Consider the following 19941-nt stretch of genomic DNA (forward strand, 5'->3'; position numbering starts at 1 on the left):
ACCAAGAAGCCGCCGCCCTCCCCAAGATGGCGCCGGCCCTCCCCAAGATGGCGCCGGCCCTCCCCAACATGGCGCCGTCCACCCCGACATGGCGCCGGCCCTCCCCAACAAGCCACCGCCCTCACTAACATGGCGCCGGCCCTCCCCAAGATGGCGCCGGCCCCTCCCCAAGATGGCGCCGGCCCTCCCCAAGATGGCGCCGGCCCTCCCCAACAAGCCACCGCCCTCACTAACATGGCGCCGGCCCTCCCCAAGATGGCGCCGGCCCTCCCCAAGATGGCGCCGGCCCTCCCCAACAAGCCCACCGCCCTCACTAACATGGCGCCGGCTGCTTTAAAACCTTCCTGGCTAGCAGGACCCCTGCTCTCTCCGCTCTGGGTCGCTGCCAGGCTCTGCTGCTCTCGGAGGTCTCTGCCTGGGCTCTGCTTGTGGGGGCGCTGCTGGACCTGCTGGCGGGGGTGCCGGTGCCACGTGGGGAACCGGTTGGGCAAGCGGGCAGCGATGGGTGGTCGGGGTTCGGGGGGCGCTGGGGGGGGAGGGGTGGGGGTGCGGGGGCCGCTGCGAGTGAGGGTTCGGGAGGTGCTGCGGGGTGGGTGGGGGAGGGGGTTCGGGAGCCGCTGAGAGTGAAGGTTCGGGAGGTGCTGCGGGGGGGGGTGGGGTTTGTGAGCCGCTGCGGGTCGGGGGGTTCTGGGGCCGCTGCGGGTCGGGGGGTTCTGGGGCCGCTGCGGGTCGGGGGGTTCTGGGGCCGCTGCGGGTCGGGCAGTGCTGGGCGCCGCTCGGCTTAGCTGAGGTCTGCTCTTCGCTCTGCTTTTTCCAGCCTCCGTCGGCTCCTTTCGGCGCCCCCCCCCCCCCCCCCCCCCCCCCCCCCCCCCCCCCCACCCCCCCGCCCCGACCCTTCTGCTCTGCACCAGGTTAGTGACAGCCTCTGATGCTCTCCGGGGGTTCTTCCGTAGCAACTGCAGGACTCTGCCCTGTGCAGAGGATCATCCAGTTCCAACCCCCCTGCCATGGGCAGGGACACCCACACTAGATCAGCCTGGCCAGAGCCTCAGCCAGCCTGGGCTTAAACACCTCCAGGGACAGGGCCCCAACCCCCTCCCTGCACAACCCATCCCAGGGCTTCACCACTCTCATGGGGAAGAACTTCTCCTCCCCTCCAGCCTGAATCTCCCCCACCTCCAGCTTCATTCCATTCCCCCCCCAGTCCTATCCCTGCCTGACATCCTGAGCAGTCCCTCCCCAGCCTTCTTGTAGGCCCCCTTCAGATCCTGGAAGGCCACAATGAGGTCACCTCGGAGCCTTCTCTTCTGCAGACTGAACAGCCCCAACTCCTTCAGTCTGTCCTCACAGCAGAGCAGCTCCAGCCCTCTGCTCATCCTCCTGGCCCTGCTCTGGACACCTTCCAGCACCTCCAGATCCCTCTTGTAATAGGGGCTCCAGAACTGGACACAGTACTCCAGGTGGGGGTCTCAGCAGAGCTGAGCAGAGGGGGAGAATCACCTCCCTTGCCCTGCTGGCCACACTTCTCCTGATGCAGCCCAGGATCTGATTGGCTTTGCGGGCTGCAAGTGCACACTGAGAGCTCCTGGTGAGCTTCTTGTCCACCAGCACCCCCAAGTCTCTCTCCTCAGGGCTGCTTTCCAGCCAGTCCCTGCCCAGCCTGGATTTGTGCCTGGGATTGCCTCGACCCAGATGCAGGACCCTGCCCTTGGTCTTATTGAACCTCCTGAGGTTGGCTTGTGCCCACCTCTCCAGCCTGTCAAGGTCCCTCTGGATGGCCTCCCTTCCCTCCAGCATGTCTGCTGCACCACACAGCTTGGTGTCATCAGCAAACTTGCTGAGGGTGCACTCAGTGCCACTGTCCATGGCACCCACAAAGATGTTGAACAAGCCTGGTCCCAGGACTGATCCCTGAGGGACTCTGCTTGTCTCTGGCCTCCACTGGGACATGGAGCCATTGACAGCCACTCTTTGGGTGCGGCCATCAAGCCAGTTCCTTATCCATCTAGTGGTCCACCCATCAAACCCATGTGTCACCAATTTGGAGACCAGGATGTGGTGTGGGGCAGTGTTGAAGGCTTTGCCCAGGTCCAGGTAAACGACATCAGTTGTTGTTGTTTGGTTTTTTTTGTTTGAATGGAAAACCCTCTGACCAGAGCCCAGCTGAGCTGCTCCGCATGCGCGGGGGCAGGAGATGACCCCTAACTGGTCAGTGTTGCCACCCCTCTTAATGGGGTCTGTTGGCATCTATGGTGGGTGTGGGGGGTGTCAAAGGGGAATTTGGGGGCATATAGAGGCAGCTGGGGGCCAATGGAGGCTCTCCTGGGGGTATTTTAGTTGGATGGTTAGGGCTAGTTGTTGGATTGCTGTAGCTGCTGTTGTTATTGTTGTATCCAACTAATCCTGAATATCCAACCAAAAGCAGGTGAGCTGGCCAAGCTGCTCTCCATCATTTTCCTCCAGTCCTGGCTCACAGGTGAGGTCCCAGATGACTGAAACTGGCCAAGGTGGTCCCCATCCACCAGAAGGGTCGGATGGAGGAACCTGGAAACTCCAGGCCTGGCAGCCTGAGCTCAGTGCCAGGGAAAGTGATGGAGCAGATTATCCTGGCGGCAATCACTGCGCACCTGAAGGATGGTCAAGGGCTCAGGTCCAGCCAGCATGGATTTAGGAAGGGCAGATCCTGCCTGACCAACCTGATCTCCTTCTATGATCAGGTGACTGTCTGGTGGCTGTGGGGCAGGCTGTGGATGTGGTCTGCTTGGACTTCAGCAAGGCCTTTGACACTGTCCCCCACAGCAAACTGCTGGCCAAGCTGTCAGCTCGTGGCTTGGACAGCAACACTCTGTGCTGGGTTAGGAACTGGCTGGAGGCTGAGCCCAGAGAGTGGTAGTGAATGGTGCCACATCCAGCTGGCAGCCAGTCACAATAGTGTCCCCCAGGGATCAGTGCTGGGCCACATCCTCTTTAATACCTTCATTGATGATCTGGATGAGGGGATTGAGTCAGTAATCAGCAAGTTTGCAGATGACACAAAGTTAGGGGCAGATGTTAGTCAGTTAGAGGGCAGAAGGGCTCTGCAGAGGGACCTCGACCGACTGGACAGATGGGCAGAGTCCAATGGGATGGCATTCAACAAGTCCAAGTGCCGAGTGCTGCACTTTGGCTACGGCAATCCCATGCAGAGCTACAGGCTGGGGTCGGAGTGGCTGGAGAGCTGCCAAACAGAGAGGGACCTGGGGGTGCTGAGCGACAGCCACCTGAATATGAGCCAACAGTGTGCCCAGGTGGCCAGGAGGGCCAATGGCATCCTGGCCTGCATTAGGAATAGTGTGGCCAGCAGGAGCAGGGAGTTCATTGTGCCCCTGTACTCTGCTCTGGTTAGGCCACACCTTGAGTCCTGTGTCCAGTTCTGGGCGCCTCAGTTTAAGAAGGACAATGAGACACTTGAAGGTGTCCAGAGAAGGGCAACAAGGCTGGGGAGAGGCCTTGAGCACAGCCCTGTGAGGAGAGGCTGAGGGAGCTGGGGTTGTTTAGCCTGGAGAAGAGGATGCTCAGGGGTGACCTCATTGCCCTCTACAACTACCTGGGAGGGAGGTTGTAGCCAGGAAGGGGTTGGTCTCTTCTCCCAGGCAACCAGCACCAGAACAAGAGGACACAGTCTCAAGCTGCGCCAGGGGAGGTTTAGAATAGAATAGAATAAACCAGGTTGGAAGAGACCTTCAAGATCATCACATCCAACCTATCACCCAACACCACCCAACCAACTAACCCATGGCACCAAGCACCCTGTCAAGTCTCCTCCTGAACACCTCCAGTGACGGCGACACCACCACCTCCCCGGGCAGCCCATTCCAATGGGCAATCACTCTCTCTGTGTAAAACTTCCTCCTGAACTCCAGCCTGAACTTCCCCTGGCACAGCCTGAGACTGTGTCCTCTTGTTCTGGTGCTGGCTGCCTGGGAGAAGAGACCAACCTCCACCTGGCTACAACCTCCCTTCAGGTAGTTGTAGAGAGCAATAAGGTCACCCCTGAGTCTCCTCCTCTCCAGCCTAAGCAGCCCCAGCTCCCTCAGCCTCTCCTCACAGGGCTGTGTTCCAAGCCCCTCACCAACTTCGTTGCCCTTCTCTGGACTCGTTCCAGCAAGTCAACCTCCTTCCTAAACTGAGGGGCCCAGAACTGGACACAGTACTCGAGGTGTGGCCTAACCAGCGCAGAGTACAGGGGCAGAATGACCTCCCTGCTCCTGCTGGCCACACTGTTCCTGATGCAGCCCAGGATGCCATTGGCCCTCCTGGCCACCTGGGCACACTGCAGGCTCATGTTCATCCTACCATCAACCAGCACCCCCCAGGTCCCTCTCTGCCTGGCTGCTCTCAGCCACTCTGCCCCCCAGCCTGTAGCACTGCCTGGGGTTGTTGTGGCCAATGTGCAGCACCTGGCACTTGGATGTGTTCAACCTCCTGCCCTTGGCCTCTGCCCATCTGTCCAGCCTGTCAAGGTCTATCTGCAGAGCCTCTCCACCCTCTAGCAGATCAACTCCTGCCCCCAGCTTTGTGTCATCAGCAAATTTACTGATGATAGACTCAATGCCCTCATCCAGATCATCTATAAAGATGTTAAAGAGGATGGGGCCCAGCACTGATCCCTGGGGGACTCCACTACTGACTGGCCGCCAACTGGCTGTGGCACCATTCACCACCACTCTCTGGGTTCGGCCATGCAGCCAGTTCCTAACCCAGCTCAGAGCTGCTGTCTGAGCCATGGGCTGACAGCTTGGCCAGCAGTTTGCTATGGGGGACGGTGTCAAAGGCCTTGCTGAAGTCCAGGTAAACTACATCCACAGGCCTCCCCACATCCACCAGGCGGGTCACCTACTCGTAGAAGGAGATCAGGTTGGTCAGGCAGGACCTGCCCTTCCTAAATTTAGTTTAGGCTGGAGTTGAGGAGAAAGTTCTTCACCGAGAGAGTAATTCACCATTGGAATGTGCTGCCCATGGAGGTGGTGGAGTCACCATCCCTGGAGGTGTTCAAGAGGAGATGGGATGTGGCACTTGGTGCCATGGTCTAGTCCTGAGGTCTGTGTTGACAGGTTGGACTCGATGATCCTCGAGGTCTCTTCCAACCTTTGTGATACTGTGAAAATATCCTTTGGGAGCCCCCGGAGACCCGCCAGAGGGGGTGGCAACACTGACCACGTAGGGGCTTCTCTTGCCCCTGTGAGTGTGGAGCAGCTTTGCTCTTCTCTGTTCAGAGGTTTTTCCATACATACTAAAACCAAAGAAACAAACCACCCAGACCAAAAAAAAACCCCCCCCAAACAAACAAAGAACAACTACCCCCCCCCCCCCCCCCCCCCCCGATTACACACAGGAAAGTTGACTGTTTTTAATGTATTGATACCCATTTTATATTTATGTTTCCAAACTCTGTCTTGTTCTGCTCAGAATTTGCTTTTCCTTTCTAAAAGCCTTTGTGTGTAATAGGAGCGATGCAGTGGGGGTGACTTCAAAGCCTTTTCACATGCCAGTTTCATAGTTTCAGTCAGGGTTGGAAGGGACCACAAGGATCATCTAGTTCCAACCCCCCTGCCATGGGCAGGGACACCCCACACTAGATCAGCCTGGCCAGAGCCTCATCCAGCCTGGGCTTAAACACCTCCAGGGACAGGGCCTCAACCACCTCCCTGGACAACCCATCCCAGGGCTTCACCACTCTCATGGGGAAGAACTTCCTCCTCCCCTCCAGCCTGAATCTCCCCACCTCCAGCTTCATTCCATTCCCCCCAGTCCTATCACTACCTGACATCCTGAGCAGTCCCTCCCCAGCCTTCCTGTAGCCCCCTTCAGATCCTGGAAGGCCACAATGAGGTCACCTCGGAGCCTTCTCTTCTGCAGACTGAACAGCCCCAACTCCTTCAGTCTGTCCTCATAGGAGAGGTGCTCCAGCCCTCTGATCATCCTTGTGGCCCTGCTCTGGACAACTTCCAGCCCCTCCACATCCCTCTTGTAATAGGGGCTCCAGAACTGGACACAGTACTCCAGGTGGGGTCTCACCAGGGCTGAGCAGAGGGGGAGGATCACCTCCCTTGCCCTGCTGGCCACACTTCTACTGCTGCAGCCCAGGCTCTGCTTGGCTTTGCGGGCTGCAGTTAATACTCTTCGCTCTCCAGATAAACAGGAGAGATTTTTAGTTGGCTGTTTAGGCTTAGGGTGAGTTGGCTTAGCTCTCTTGGCGAAGCCAGAGGATTTCCTTCCCCTGAGAGGATGGTGGCTGTGTGTGGCTGGGCTCTGTCCGACTTGGCTTGGCAGGGGCTGCCTCCCCTCGGTGCCGCCCGGCTCCGCTGAGGCTGGCTCCGTGCTCCGCTTTGTCCGGTTTCCATGGGCTCCCTTCGGCTCGGTTTTTGTCAGCTCCTTTCGGCCCCCCAGCCCCTGTGCTCTGCTCTGCACCAGGTTAGTGCCAGCCTCTGCTGCTCTCTGTGGTTCATCTGCAGCAGCTGCAGGACTTGGCCACGGCAATCCCATGCAGAACTACAGGCTGGGGTCAGAGTGGCTGAGAGCTCCCAAACAGAGAGGGACCTGGGGGTGCTGAGCGACAGCCACCTAAACATGAGCCAGCAGTGTGCCCAGGGGCCAAGAAGGCCAAGGGCATGCTGGCCTGTATGAGGAATAGTGTGGCCAGCAGGAGCAGGGAAGTCATTGTGCCCCTGTACTCTGCATTGGTTAGGCCACACCTTGAGTCCTGTGTCCAGTTCTGGGCCCCTCAATTTATGAAGGACATTGAGAGGCTTGAAGGTGGCCAGAGAAGGGCAACAAGGCTGGGGAGAGGCCTTGAGCACAGCCCTGTGAGGAGAGGCTGAGAGAGCTGGGGCTGCTTAGCCTGGAGAAGAGGATGCTCAGGGGTGACTTCATTGCCCTCTACAACTACCTGGGAGGTGGTCGTAACCGGGAAGGGGTTGGGCTCTTCTCCCATGCAACCAGCACCAGAACAAGAGGACACAGTCTCAAGCTGCGCCAGGGGAAGTTTAGACTCGAGGTGAGGAGGAAGTTCTTCACTGAGCGAGTCATTCAGCATTGCAATGTGCTGCCCAGGGAGGTGGTGGAGTCACCATCCCTGGAGGCGTTCAAGAGGAGATTGGACGTGGCACTTGGTGCCATGGTCTAGTCCTGAGGTCTGTGTTGATAGGTTGGACTTGATGACCCTCGAGGTCTCTTCCAACCTTAGTGAGACTGTGATACTGTGAGACTGTGATACTGTGATACTTTTCCCTGGCCCTCCTGGTGGAGGGCTTCCTGGACCTTGTGGCAGTCTGCTGGTCTTGAGGCTGTGTGGATCCAGTGGGTGGGGGTTAGGGTTGGGTTTAGGGGTTAGGGTTATGGTTATGGGGTTAGGGTTAGGGGTTATTTAGTGTTAGGGGTTTGGTTTTTGTTAGGGTTTAACATTAGGATTATAGGGACTGGGGAGGAGGCTGGGGAAGGGACAGGGTAAACTCTTTGTGAAGTTGGGAGCAGAGCCCTCCAGACCACGGTGGACTGACACCCACCCCAGCCCTTGCTGGTGCTGCTGGCCTGCTGGACCTTGAGTACTGTGTCCAGTTCTGGGCCCCTCAATTTAAGAAGCACATTGAGACACTTGAATGTGTCCAGAGAAGGGCAATGAGGCTGGGGAGGGGTCTGGAGCACAAGCTCTATGAGGAGAGGCTGAGGGAGCTGGGGTTGCTTAGCCTGGAGAAGAGGAGCTCTCAGGGGAGACCTTCTTGCTCTCTACAACTACCTGAAGGGTGGTTGTAGCCAGGTGGGGGTTGGTCTCTTCTCCCAGGCAACCAGCACCAGAACAAGAGGACACAGCCTCAAGCTGCACCAGGGGGAAAGTTTAGGCTGGAGGTGAGGAGAAAGTTCTTCATAGCAAGAGAGATTGGCCATTGGAATGTGCCACCCAGGGAGGTGGTGGAGTCATCATCCCTGGAGGTGTTCAAGAGGGGACAGGGTGTGGCACCTGAAGCCATGGTTTAGTTGTCAGGAGGTGTTGGGTGACAGGTTGGACTTGATGATCTCTGAGGTCTCTTCCAACCTTATTGATTCTGTGGTTCTGTGAGGGTGGGGAGGGGACTGGGAGAACTCTTTGTGAAGCTGGGAGCAGAGCCCTCCAGACTGCTGCAGACCGACACCCACCCCAGCCCTTGCACCTGCTGCTGGGCTGCCAGACCACCCCCCCTGCCCCTGCCCCTGCCCCCCACCCGCAGATCCACCGCTGAGTCCTGCCGCTGCCACAGGACAGCTCCAGGGAGCAGCAGAGGCTGGCACTAACCTGATGTGGAGCAGAGAGAGCAGAGGGGACAAGGATCTGGCTCTGGCCAACCTGATCTAGTGTGGAGTGTCCCTGCTCATGGCAGGGGGGTTGGAACTGGATGATCCTTGTGGTCCCTTCCAACCCTGACTGATACTATGATACTATGAAGGATCCCGCTGGCCAGGTCAGAGCCAGCAAGTGCTCTGAGATGGTGGAAGTGCCATCCTGGGGAAGGCAGCACCATCTTGGTCCCCTCAGACCTGTTTACATGTTCCCAGACCCCCTTTGTCACCCTTGAAAGCCATTGGGGTGCCCCCAGCTCACCTTTAGATGCCGGGGGAGACGTGGCTGGGGGGGGTCCCGGGGCTGCAAGGACACCGAAAACCAGAGCGAGACCTCCAAAATCCTGTGGGACCTGAAAACCTGGAACCCCACAGAGACCCCTCACCCTCACAGCCCCCCCTGCTCCCCCCCCCCCCCCCCTTGCCCTGATCCTTTGGGACATTCCAGGGAGCCTCTGGAGGCTCCCAGACGCCTCTAGATGCCCCAGCGTACCTTCCCCTGCCTCCAAAGCCTCTTCAGAGGCCACTCACACCCTTAGCAGCAGGTGGCAGCAAGCAGTGCGTGGATGTGCCCAACAAACCTTAAAATATCCAGCTAAAATACCCCCAGGAGACCTTCCACTGGCCCCCCCAGATGCCTCTATATGCCCTTGGATTCTCCTTTGATCCCCCACATCCACCATGGATGCCAACAGAGACCCCCTTAAGAGGGGTGGCAACACTGAGCGGTTAGGGGTCGTCTCCTGCCCCTGTGTGTGGGCAGCAGCTCAGCTGGGCTCTGTTCAGAGGTTTTACCATTCCAATTATTAAAAGAAAAATAATAAAATAGCGGGTTTTCCTCTGTCTGTGTTGTGGCCTTCTTTTATTTAGTATCACAGTATCAGTCAGGGTTGGAAGGGACCACAAGGATCAGCCAGTTCCAGCCCCCCTGCCATGGGTAGGGACACCCCACGCTAGATCAGGCTGGCCAGAGCCTCATCCAGCCTGGGCTTAAACACCTCCCTGGACAACCCATTCCAGGGCTTCACCACTCTCATGGGGAAGAACTTCCTCCTCACCTCCAGCCTGAATCTCCCCACCTCCAGCTTCATTCCATTCCCCCTAGTCCTATCACTACCTGAGATCCTGAGCAGTCCCTCCCCAGCCTTCCTGTAGGCCCCCTTCAGATACTGGAAGGCCACAATGAGGTCACCTCAGAGCCTTCTCTTCTGCAGACTGAACAGCCCCAACTCCTTCAGTCTGTCCTCATAGGAGAGGTGCTCCAGCCCTCTGATCATCCTCCTGGCCCTGCTCTGGACACCTTCCAGCATCTCCACATCCCTCTTGTAATAGGGGCTCCAGAACTGGACACAGTACTCCAGGTGGGGTCTCCCCAGGGCTGAGTAGAGGGGGAGGATCACCTCCCTTGCCCTGCTGGCCACACTTCTCCTGCTGCAGCCCAGGATCTGATTGGCTTTGCGGGCTGCAAGTGCACATTGAGAGCTCCTGGTGAGCTTCTCCTCCCCCAGCACCCCCAAGTCTCTCTCCTCAGGGCTGCTTTCCAGTCAGTCACTGCCCAGTGTATTGTTTATCACTGCCCAGTGTAATGTGTATTTATAGATACACATTTTATATTTCAATCCCACCCCCCCCCCCCGTGGCTGTGCTCAGGATGTGCTTTTCTCTGCCGGGAGCCTTTCTAGATAACAGAGGAGATACTGGGGGGGTCATGTCCAAGCCTTTCAGCACACAAATCACTGCCCAATCTCTTGAGAAACAGCACAGCTTTCTCTGTGCTGGAACACCTCACACTTACACTTTTCCAGAGCTTTGCATCCCCTCCAAAGAAATTTGGTTCTATGCTGTTTCCTTCAGGTTTTACCACAACAAACTGGGGGGGGAGGGGAGGGAATTGTGCTAGGTTTTGCTCTGTAGGTTTTGCTCTTTAGGTTTTACCTCCACAACGTTTTGCCTTTTGTCTCTGTGGTTTAGAAAGCAAATTGTTTCGACAGGCTGGACAGATGGGCAGAATCCAAGGGCATGAGATTTAACACATCCAAGTGCCAGGTGCTGCACATTGGCCACAACAACCCCATGCAGTGCTACAGGCTGGGGGCAGAGTGGCTGAGAGCAGCCAGGCAGAGAGGGACCTGGGGGTGCTGGTTGATGGTAGGCTGAACATGAGCCTGCAGTGTGCCCAGGCAGCCAAGAGGGCCAAGGGCATCCTGGCCTGCATCAGGAACAGTGTGGCCAGCAGGAGCAGGGAGGTCATTCTGCCCCTGTACACTGCACTGGTTAGGCCACACCTCGAGTACTGTGTCCAGTTCTGGGCCCCTCAGTTTAGGAAGGAGGTTGACTTGCTGGAACAAGTCCAGAGAAGAGCAACAAAGTTGGTGAGGGGTTTGGAACACAGCCCTGTGAGGAGAGGCTGAGGGAGCTGGGGTTGCTCAGCCTGGAGAAGAGGAGACTCAGGGGTGACCTTATCACTCTCTACAACTACCTGAAGGGAGGTTGTTGCCAGGTGGGGGTTGGTCTCTTCTCCCAGGCACCCAGTACCAGAACAAGAGGACACAGTCTCAGGCTGCGCCAGGGGAGGTTCAGGTTGGATGTTAGGAAGAAGTTCTACACAGAGAGAGTGATTGCCCATTGGAATGGGCTGCCCGGGGAGGTGGTGGAGTCGCCGTCATTGAAGGTGTTCAGAAGGAGACTTGCTGGGGTGCTTGGTGCCATGGGTTAGCTGTTTGGGTGGGTTGGATTGGTTGATGGGTTGGACACGATGATCTTGAAGGTCTCTTCCAACCTGGTTTGGTTTATTCTAATTCTAATAAAGAGATGTTTAAACTGCTTAGCACTGCCTGCAACTCCTGACAGGACAGTGCTACCCAGAATTGCAAGCATCATTTTGACTCTCCCCTGAAGGAAGACCACAATGGAAGGAGAAATTTGGTTCTAGGCTTTTCCCTTTCTCTTTTACCCCACCTGAGTTTTTGCATTTGTCTGTGTGTCATGCAGTGTGAGACTGAAAGTTTCATGTCAAAAGTACTGTGAGCAGAGCTGTAGTATTGCTGCTTCTCATTTTAAACAGTTGAGGTAAACCAGTGGTTAAAGGCATGGTTTGAGTTTGATGTTCTCATGACCTAGATGTTCTTCCCAGAAGGAGTGATTGATCATTGGGATGTGCTGCCCAGGGAGGTGACGGAGTCACCATCACTGGAGGTGTTCAAAAAAGGATTGGATGTGGCGCATGAAGCCATGGTTTAGATTTAAGAAGGACATTGAGACTCTTGAATGTGTCCAGAGAAGGGCAACGAGGCTGGGGAGAGGCCTCAAGCACAAGCCCTATGAGGAGAGGCTGAGGGAGCTGGGGTTGCTTAGCCTGGAGAAGAGGAGGCTCAGGGGAGACTTTATTGCTGTCTACAACTATCTGAAGGGTGGTTGTAGCCAGGTGGGGGTTGGTCTCTTCTCCCAAGCAACCAGCACCAGAACAGAGTCTCAAGCTGTGCCAGGGGAGGTTTAGGCTGGAGGTGAGGAGAAAGTTCTTCTCAGAGAGAGTTGTTAGCCATTGGGATGTGCTGCCCAGGGAGGTGGTGGAGTTACCGTCCCTGGAGGTGTTCAAGAGGGGATTGGACGTGGCACTTGGTGCCATGGTCTAGTCATGAGGTCTGTGTTGATAGGTTGGACTTGATGATCTTTGAGGTCTTTTCCAACCTTGTTGATCCTATGATTCTATTAGAAAATGAGGTGTTTCCAGCTGCCTTGCACTGCCTGCAACTCCTGACAGGACAGTGGCAGCCCAGAATGACAAGCACCTTTTGGCTGTCACCTGAAGAGAGACCAAATAGAAAAAGAAATTTGGTGCCAGGCTTTTCCCTTTAGGTTTTACCTAAACACTGCTGTCTAAGCTGTCAGCTCGTGGCTTGGACCGCAACACTCTGTGCTGGGTTAGGAACTGGCTGGAGGGCCGAGCCCAGAGAGTGGTGGTGAATGGTGCCACATCCAGCTGGCAGCCAGTCACCAGTGGCGTCCCCCAGGGATCAGTGCTGGGCCCTGTGCTCTTTAACATCTTCATTGATGATCTGGATGAGGGGATTGAGTCAGGCATCAGCAATTTTGCAGATGACACCAAGTTAGGAGCAGATGTTAGTCAGTTAGAGGGTGGAAAGGCTCTGCAGAGGGACCTTGACTGACTGGACAGATGGGCAGAGGCCAACAGGATGGTATTCAACAAGTCCAAGTGCCAGGTGCTGCACTTTGGCTACGGCAATCCCATGCAGAGCTACAGGCTGGGGTCGGAGTGGCCGAGAGCTCCCAAACAGAGAGGGACCTGGGGGTGATGATCGACAGCTGTCTGAATATGAGCCAGCAGTGTGCCCAGGTGGCCATGAAGGCCAATGGCATCCTGGCCTGCATTAAGAATAGGGTGGCCAGCAGGAGTAGGGAAGTCATTGTGCCCCTGTACTCTGCATTGGTTAGGCTGCATCTTGAGTCCTGTGTCCAGTTCTGGGCCTCTCAGTTTAAGAAGGACATTGAGAGACTTGAAGGTGTCCAGAGAAGGGCAACAAGGCTGGGGAGAGGCCTTGAGCACAGCCCTGTGAGGAGAGGCTGAGGGAGCTGGGATTGTTTAGCCTGGAGAAGAGGAGGCTCAGGGGTGACCTCATTGCCCTCTACAACTACCTGGGAGGTGGTCACGCTGCACCAGGGGAGGTTTAGACTCGAGGTGAGGAGAAAGTTCTTCACCGAGAGAGTAATTTGCCATTGGAATGTGCTGCCCAGGGAGGTGGTGGAGTCACCATCCCTGGAGGGGATTGGATGTGGCACTTGGTGCCATGGTCTAGTCCTGAGGTCTGTGGTAACAGGTTGGACTCAATGATCCTCGAGGTCTCTTCCAACCTTAGTGATACTGTGATGCTGTGATGCTGTGGTTGTAGCCAGGAAGGGGTTGGTCTCTTCTCCCAGGCAACCAGCACCAGAACAAGAGGACACAGTCTCAAGCTGTGCCAGGGGAGGTTTAGACTCAAGGTGAGGAGAAAGTTCTTCACCGAGAGAGTAATTTGCCATTGGAATGTGCTGCCCAGGGAGGTGGTGGAGTCACCATCCCTGGAGGGGATTGGATGTGGCACTTGGTGCCATGGTCTAGTCCTGAGGTCTGTGGTAACAGGTTGGACTCAATGATCCTCGAGGTCTCTTCCAACCTTAGTGATACTGTGATGCTGTGATACTGTCTTGCCTTTTGTCGATACATTTCAGAAAGTGAGCTGTTTCAAGCTGCATAGCGCTGCCTGCAACTCCTGACAGCAAAGTGCTAGCCCAGAATTGCAAGCATCATTTTGACTCTCTCCTGAAGAGTGATCAAATGGAAAAAGGAATTTAGTGCTAGGCTTTTCCCTTTAGGTTTAACCCCCAAAATGCTTTGCTTCTTGACAATGTGTTTTAGAAGGTGAGCTATTTCGAGCTGCTCAGCACTCTCTGCAACTTCAGAGAGGAAATGTCCAGCCCAGAATGACAAGCATCATTTTGACTCTCTCCTGAAGGGAGACCAAATGGAAAAAGCAATTTGGGGAGAAACTTTTCCCATGAGCTTTGAACAGCCCAATGTTTTGCTTTACGTCTACACGTGCAGTAGATGTGGTGCACTGGATGTGGTGCACTGCTGTGAGCTGGATGTGGTCCATTGCTGTGCACGGGATGTGGTTCCCTGCTCTGCGCTGTATTCAGTATTCAGTATCACTAAGGTTGGAAGAGACCTCAAAGATCATCGAGTCCAAGCTGTCACCACAGACCTCATGACTGGAGTAGAGAGGACACTACTGTCCACTGCAGGCTTGAACTCACGACCTTCCCACTAAAGGTCTTATGCACTACCAACTGAGCCACATCCAGTGTTCACTGGATGCACTGCACTGCTGTGCACTGAATGTGGTGCATTACTGCACACAGGATGTGGTTCCCTGCTGCGCACTGGATGTGCTGCACCGCTGTGCACTGGATATGGTGATTTACTGCCCACTGGATGCACTGCAGCGCTGTGCACTGGATGTGGTGCATTACTGCACACAGGATGTGGTTCCCTGCTGCGCACAGGATGTGGTTCCCTGCTGCTCACTGGATGTGGTTCCCTGCTGCACAGTGGATGTGGTGCTTTACTGCCCACTGGATGTGGTTCCCTGCTGTGCACTAGATGTGGTGCATTACTGCGCACAGGATGTGGTTCCCTGCTGCACACTGGATGTGGTGCTTTACTGTGCACGGGATGTGGTTCCCTGCTGTGCACTGGATGTGCTGCACCGCTGTGCACTGGATGTGGTGCATTACTGCACACTGGATGTGGTTCCCTGCTGTGCACTGGATGCACTGCACCGCTGTGCACTGGATGTGGTGCATTACTGCACACTGGATGTGGTTCCCTGCTGCACACTGGATGTGGTGCTTTACTGTGCACTGGATGTGGTTCCCTGCTGTGCACTGGATGTGCTGCACCGCTGTGCACTGGATGTGGTGCATTACTGCACACTGGATGTGGTTCCCTGCTGTGCACTGGATGCACTGCACCGCTGTGCACTGGATGTGGTGCATTACTGCACACTGGATGTGGTTCCCTGCTGCACACTGGATGTGCTGCACCGCTGTGCACTAGATGTGGTGCATTACTGCGCACAGGATGTGGTTCCCTGATGTGTATTGGATGTGCTGCACTGCTCTGTAGAGGTTGTGCTGCACTGCTGTGCGCAGGATGTGGTTCCCTGCTGTGCATTGGATGTGCTGCACTGCTCTGTAGGGGTTGTGGTGCATTGCTGTGCATGGGATTGATGTAATTGTATATCAAATTGATACCCTGGAAACATGCTAAAATATGAATATGATTTATTAAATATCAAAACTTGTTTTTCTGAGCCAATTGGATCCAGGTTCATTTGCCTGGTCGATGATTGGTTAATTACACACAACAGGACGCTAATGAGCAGTGGAATAACAGTCTAGAAAAATCAGATCTGGGAACACAGAGGAACAAACTGGAATCTCATACGTGCATGAAACAATCATCAATGCTGCCCGAGTGGCCAGATCACAGTATCACAGTATCACTTAGGTTGGAAAGGATCTCAAGGATCATCGAGTCCAACCTATCAACACAGACCCCATGCCTAGACCATGGCACCAAGTGCCACGTCCAATCTCCTCTTGAACGCCTCCAGGGTCGATGACTCAACCACCTCCCTGGGCAACCCGTTCCAATGACGAATGACTCGCTCGGTGAAGAACTTCCTCCTCACCTCGAGTCTAAACCTCCCCTGGCGCAGCTTGAGACTGTGTCCCCTTGTTCTGGTGCTGGTTGCCTGGGAGAAGAGGCCAACCCCTTCCTGGCTACAACCACCCTTCAGGTAGTTGTAGAGGGCAATGAGGTCACCCCTGAGCCTCCTCTTCTCCAGGCTAAACAATCCCAGCTCCCTCAGCCTCTCCTCATAGGGCTTGTGTTCAAGGCCTCTCACCAGCCTTGTTGCCCTTCTCTGGACACGCTCAAGTGTTTCGATGTCCTTCTTAAACTGAGGAGCCCAGAACTGGACACAGGACTCAAGGTGCGGCCTAACCAAAGCAGAGTCCAGGGGCACAATGACCTCCCTGCTCCTGCTGGCCACACTATTCCTAATGCAGGCCAGGATGCCATTGGCCCTCCTGGCCACCTGGGCACACTGCTGGCTCATATTCAGGTGGCTGTCAATCAGCACCCCCAGGTCCCTCTCTGTTTGGGAGCTCTCAGCCACTCCGACCCCAGCCTATAGCTCTGCATGGGATTGCCGTAGCCAAAGTGCAGCACCTGGCACTTGGACTTGTTGAATGCCATCCCATTGGACTCTGCCCATGGAGCTAACCAACAGGCAACCAAGCTCCAACCTTTAGGAATTTGAGGTCACTTCCAACCTTAGGAATACTGAATACTGAAGAAGCAGGAATTTAGTGTAAGTTACTCACGAACCGCTGAGCCGTTAACTACCAAAACCTTCACTGAACGACACGATGCTCTGAGTTCCTATTTGTAATCCACAGGGCAGGGATAATCCAAAAAGGTAGTATCCAAAATCAGAGGAAGTGAGAGTGGGAGACACTGCTGTGGCAAAGATGTAGATGCTATGCTGGTAGGACAAAAGAAGCTAATTGCCCTGAAGACAGGAGCAAGTAGGTGCTTGTTGCTGCCTTGAATGGAATAGCGTAGCATAGCATAGCATAGCATAGAGTAGCGTAGCATAGCATAGCGTAGCGTAGCGTAGCATAGCGTAGCATAGCATAGAATAGAAATAGGAATGGAATAGAATAGGAATGGAATGGAATGGAATGGAATAGAATGGAATAGAATAGAATAGAATAGAATAGAATAGAATAGAATAGAATAGAATAGAATAGAATAGAATAGAATAGAATTAACTAGGTTGGAAGAGACCTTTGAGATCATCGAGTCCAACCTATCACCCAACACCATCTAATCAACTAAACCATGGCACCAAGCATCCCATCCAGTCTCTTCCTAAACACCCCCAGCGATGGTGACTCCACCACCTCCCTGGGCAGCACATTCCAATGGCCAATCTCTTTCTATGAAGAACTTCTTCCTAACATCCAGCCTAAAATCCCACTAATGAACAGGGAGGGGGGAGAGGATGAGAGAGAGAGAGAGAGAGCAAGAACAAAGAACAATGAGCAAGGAACTTGTGGCTCTTGAAATCTTCTCCAATAAACTCCCTTTTTGCAAAGGGAACAGCCCAGTGGCACTTAGCTATTCAAATCCCGCCAGGCAGTTCAAAGTGTTGTCTGGCAGGCAAGCTGCACATCCTTCTCTCATAGCCTCTGACATGTGCAGTTGTCTCTCTGAAACATGAGGCTTTGGTTCCAGCTTCCACCCCCTCCAGGCAGCCTTAATGGCGCCTGGCTGTTGGCTCCTCGACCTCAAACCCAGACCCTGCAACAGAGAAGGAGGAGAGACGGCAGTGGCTCACACAGGATTAGCTGGCTTGTTAATGCCTCCTCCAGGACACTGCTGTGCATTGAATGCGGTGCACTGCTGTGAACTGGATGTGGTGCACTGTTGTGCGTGGCATGTGGTGCACTGCTGTCCATGGGATGTGGTGGAATGCTGTGCACTGGCTGTGGTGCACTGCTTTGCAAGGGTCGTGGTGCAGGGCTGTGCAAGGGTTGTGGTGCAGGGCTGTGCATGGGCTGTGGTGCACTGCTGTGCACTGGATGTGGTGCACTGCAGCGTTCTGAATTGGTGCACCGCTCTGTATAGGTTATGGTGCACTGATCAGCACTGGATGTGGTGCACTGCTGTGCATGGTATGTGGTATACTGCTCTGCAGTGCATGTGGAAAACTGCTTTGTTCTGAATGTGGTGCACTGTGGAGCATGGGGTGTGGTGCACTGCTGTGCACTGGATGTGCTTCTCTGCATGGGATATGGAGCATTGCTGTAGAGTGGATGTGGTACATTGCAGGGATGAGATGTGGTGCATTGCTCTACACTGGATGTGGTGGACTGCTGTGCACTGGATGTGGTGCACGGTTGTGGACTCGATGTGGTGCACTGCTTTGCACATGTTGTGGTGTGGTGCTGTGCCTTGGACGTGGTGCACTGCTGAGCCTGGGCTGTGTTGCACTGCTGTGTTCTGCATGTGGTGCACTGCTCTGTAGGGGTTGTGGTGCAGTGTTTAGCATGGGATGTGGTGCACTGCTCAGCACTGGATGTGGTGCGTTGATATGTACTGGATGTCTTGCACTGCTAGTGCATGTGATGTCTTGCACTGCTGTGCACTGAATGCTGTGCACTGCTGTGCAGGTGTTGTGGTGCTCTGCTGTGGACTGGATGTGTTGCACTGATGTGCTGCTCTGCTGTCCATGGGATGTGATGCGTTGCTGTGGAATGTATGTGGTGCACTGCAGCGCATGGGATGTGCTGCACTGCTGTACACTGGATATGCTGCATTCCTGTACATTGGATGTGGTGCACTGCTTTCAAGGGTTGTGGTGCAGTGCTGTGCATGGGACATGGTGCACTGCTGAGCATGGGATGTGGTGCACTGCTGTGCACTGGATGTATTGCTCTGCTGTGCATGGGATGTGGTGCAGTGCTGTGGAGTGGATGTGGTGCATTGCAGGGGATGAGATGTGGTGCACTTCTGTGCAGTGGATGTGGTGCACTGTGGTGCATGGGATGCAGTACACTGCTGTGCCCTGGATGTGGTGCAGTGCTGGGTACTGCATGTAGTGCACTGCTGTGCATGGGATGTGCTGCTCTTCTCTGCATGGGATGTGGTGCATTGCTGTGGAGTGCATATGGTGCAGTGCAGGGGATGAGATGTGGTGCACTACTGTACAGTGGATGTGCTGCACTACTGTGCACTGGATGTGGTGCACTGGTGTGCATGGGATGTTGTGCACTGTGGTGCATGGGATTCATAGCACTGCTGTGCCCTGGATATTGTGCACTGCTGTGCACTGGATGTGGTCCAATGCTGTGCATTGGATTTGGTGCACTGCTGTGCACTGGATGTGCTTTACCACTGTCCATGAGATGTGGTGCACTATTCTACAGTGGATGTGGTGCACTGTTGTGCACTGGATGTGCTGCACTGGTGTGCACTGCATATGGTGCATTGCTGAGCGTGGCATGTGGTGCCCTGCTGTCCATGAGATGTGGCACAATGGTTTGCACTGGATGTGCTTCACTGGTGTGCAAGGGATGTGGTGCACTGCTGTGGTTGTGATGTGCTGCATTGCTGTGCTCTGGATGTGGTGCATTACTGTGCACTGGATGTGGTGCAGTGCTGTGCACTTTATGTTTTCCACTGCTGTGCATAGGATGTGCTTCTCTGTCATGCATAGGATATGGTGCACTGCTGTGCACTGGATGATTTCCACTGCTGTGCACTGGATGTAGTACAGTGCTGTACACTAGATGTGGTGCACTGCTTTGCAAGGGTTGTGGCGCAGTGCTGTGCACGGGATGTGGTGCACTGCAGTGGGTGGGATGTGCTGCATTGCTGTGCATTGGATGTGGTACACTGCTGTGTTCAGAATGTGGTGCACTGCTCTGTAGGGGTTGTGGTGCACTGTCGAGTATGGGATATGGTGCACTGCTCAGCACTACATGTGCTGCACAGCTGTGCATGGGATGTGGTGCATTGCTGTGCACTGGATGTGCTGCACAGCTGTGCATGGGATGTGGTGCATTGCTGTGCACTGGATGTGCTGCACAGCTGTGCATGGGATGTGGTGCATTGCTGTGCACTGGATGTGCTGCACAGCTGTGCATGGGATGTGGTGCATTGCTGTGCACTGGATGTGCTGCACAGCTGTGCATGGGATGTGGTGCATTGCTGTGCACTGGATGTGCTGCACAGCTGTGCATGGGATGTGGTGCATTGCTGTGCACCAGATGTTTTCCACTGCTGTACACTGGATGTGGTGCACTGCTTTGAAGGGATGTGATGCACTGCTATGTAGGGGCTGTGGTGCACTGCTGTGCATGAGTTGTGCTGCAGTGCTGTGCATGGGATGTGGTGCACCGCTCTGTAGGGGTTGTCATGCAGTGCTGTGCTCTGGATCAGGTGCACTGCTCTGTAGG

At 55.0% G+C, this 19941-nt stretch overlaps 1 long non-coding RNA gene across 1 annotated transcript in view; it reads left to right on the forward strand.

Moving 5' to 3' along the window:
• The first annotated feature begins 307 nt into the window (after nt 1-307).
• Nucleotides 308-19941, forward strand: part of LOC137458779 (uncharacterized) — a 36002-nt gene continuing 16368 nt past the window's right edge. The window contains exon 1 of the long non-coding RNA XR_010991960.1: nt 308-407. This is a non-coding gene — a long non-coding RNA (uncharacterized lncRNA). The remainder of the gene's footprint in view (nt 408-19941) is intronic.

This window comes from Melanerpes formicivorus, unplaced genomic scaffold, assembly GCF_026170545.1.
Source record: "Melanerpes formicivorus ecotype bairdi unplaced genomic scaffold, bMelFor1.0.p_v2 SCAF_277, whole genome shotgun sequence".
Classification (NCBI taxonomy): Eukaryota; Metazoa; Chordata; class Aves; order Piciformes; family Picidae; genus Melanerpes; species Melanerpes formicivorus.